Below are 2,565 nucleotides of genomic sequence, written 5' to 3' on the forward strand. Positions count from 1 at the left end.
CTCAATGCTCTAATTATGGTCTCCAGCAGTTTGTTGTTCACATACATATTGAAACAGTTCATTTAACTTGGGTCTAAAAATCATCTTACATTTATGGCTGAAGTAAGAAAAGCATATTTGTGTTGTAAAAATGAGTATGTTGATTGATGTCTAGAGAAAACACCCAGAATATATGCAGGTATTGCCTGCCTCTAGTAAAATAAATATCTGTTGTTACAGATGATTATGTTCCTATTACAGAGGAAATATTTCTTTACTCTCCACCTGCTGAATTATTCGTAATTATATATTCATTTGTGCCCCATCTCCAATAGGATTTAAAGAAAGAACTCGTTAAAGTTGGGCAAATTCACTTTCCAGTGTGTTTAATTGATGTTGGGGAAGAAAAGAGCCAAATGTATTTTTTTAAAGATTTTATTTATTTGAGATAGAGGGATTGAGAGCAAGAGAGAGAGAGCTCGCGTGTGCACGAGTGGGGGAGGGGCAGAGGGAGAGGGAGAAGCAGGCTTCCCGCTGAGCGGGGAGTCCCATACAGGGCTCGATCCCAGAACCGTGTTTCATGACCTGAGCCGAAGGCAGACGCTTAACCGACTGAGCCACCCAGGCACCCCTAGCCAAATGTATTTTGACACACTTGCAAAAACAACCTGGAAAAATCCACCTAGGTCAGAGTCTCCCAGGTCAGTATGGCTTAAGTGCCTCCTGAAAGTGAAACAGTGTATACATTAGGAAAAACAAGGAAACCTTTCCCATAGAGATCAAACAGTCCGGTAACTGACAAGAATCTTAACACCCTTTGCTTCGGCCAGTGCACTAACTCGGTCCCATCCCATGGGAAAGTTTGTTCCCCAGATCTTTGATCAGCCTGCTCTCTTACCCTCTACACCACTGTCAGTCTCAGACCTCTGCCAGATTGTCTGGACTGGAGTCCTGCATCTTGTACCCCTGGCCTCAGCTGAAAGGTGAGTCCCAGTTCTCCTCACTGTCTGTTTTAGTCATTCAGGAAAAGTGTGGCTGTGACATGCCCACCGAAGCCTCTCTTGCCTAAAGTGGATGTATCTAGAAGGGTCTGTAGCCACAGAGTGGATTTTTCTTTCTTTTCTTTTTTCTTCTTCTTTTCTTTTCCTTTCTTTTTTTTTAAGAGGGAGTGCGAGCAGTGTCAGGGCGGTGGGGGGTGGGAAGCAGAGGGAGAGGGAGAGAGAGAATCTTAAGCAGGCTCCACGATCAGTATGGACCCGAAGTGGGGCTCCATCTCACAACCCTGAGATCATGACCTGAACCAAAATCAAGAGTCTGTTGCTTAACTGACTGAGCCACCCAGGTGCCCCTGGATTTTCATCTTAGAGTTTTGTGGTCCTTTTTAGTGACCATTCTTTCTGTGGAAAACGCATGGCTCAGGTCTCTCCAGGCAGTCTGTACTTACCCCGGTAATAAGAAGATTCTTCAGAGTCGGGGTGTTGAAGAGAAAGCTCCTGGACATCTGATCTGTTTGGGTGTCTGCAGCTTGACAAGGGAGAAGAGAAGAAATGGATAGTAAACCTGAGCCCCAGGACAAGAGTAAGTCCAGGAGGAGTGCCCAGTTTTGATTTCTCTGAAAAACCAAACTAGAATATTCCCTTCTTCTTTTTTTTTTTGAAGATTTTATTTATTTATTTATTTGTTTGTTTGTTTGTTTGTTTGTTTATCTATTTGAGAGAGAGAGAGAAATAGCATGAGAGGGGAGAAGGTCAGAGGGAGAAGCAGGCTCCCTGTTGAGCCGGGAGCCCAATGTGGGACTTGACCCCAGGACTCCGGGATCATGACCTGAGCCAAAGGCAGTCACTTAACCAACTGAGCCACCCAGGCGCCCAGAAAATTCCCTTCTTTTTAAAGTTTTGATTTCTTGGAACACGAGGCTAGACGTGTTCCTGTCTTTCAGGTTTCAATTTCCCAGAAATTAAATTAGAATGGTCTTACCTCTTAATGCCTGCCTTCCCCATCTCAAGAAAAAAAGAAAAGAAAGCTGTTTCCTGTTAATAGAAATTCACCATTTTTAATAAGTATAGTTAGTTCCGGTTTGACTCTAAAGGAACTGTTTATCATAAGGAGAACGATGCCACAGAAAAGCCTGTTTGGATTACACACCAAACTATTATTAAGGAGGAATCCCTGGGGAGTGGAATTGGAGAGGAAGAAGATAGAGAGGGAGAGAGGAATTATTATTTTGTAAAATAAGCCCAAGTTACTCAAGAAATGTTTCATGCAATCAAGAAAAGCAACGCTAGAGCCAGATAGGGAATTAAACAGTGCATTTCATTGACTTTCTCACTTACTTTTCCTAGTAGCTTCTATAATTCCAAGAGCTGTAGTTAAACCCTGTTGAAATTTCTGCTGGATTTCCTTTTATTGATTTGGCTGCTGATGCTGTTACAATTGTTTTGATTAAATTTCTTATGCTTACCACTTTGATCTGCAACTTTCTTCCACAGTCCATACAAGTCACAATTCCCTTGAACTTTTGTTTGGCTTGCTTGGTTTCTTTTGGGTGTCCATCCTTAGAGATTGCAAGAATATTACAATATGGAT

At 42.4% G+C, this 2,565-nt stretch overlaps 1 long non-coding RNA gene across 1 annotated transcript; it reads right to left on the bottom strand.

Annotated features, from left to right (window-relative positions):
* Positions 1-275: 275 nt before the first annotated feature.
* On the bottom strand, positions 276-2,534 carry LOC118527084 (uncharacterized). The gene is made up of 4 exons (XR_004912953.2): positions 2,441-2,534; positions 1,957-2,009; positions 1,424-1,503; positions 276-702 (listed from the first exon to the last, which is right to left on the bottom strand). It is a non-coding gene; the product is annotated as an uncharacterized LOC118527084 (long non-coding RNA).
* Positions 2,535-2,565: the final 31 nt, after the last annotated feature.

The sequence above is a fragment of the Halichoerus grypus genome, chromosome 2, assembly GCF_964656455.1.
Source record: "Halichoerus grypus chromosome 2, mHalGry1.hap1.1, whole genome shotgun sequence".
Taxonomy (NCBI): Eukaryota; Metazoa; Chordata; class Mammalia; order Carnivora; family Phocidae; genus Halichoerus; species Halichoerus grypus.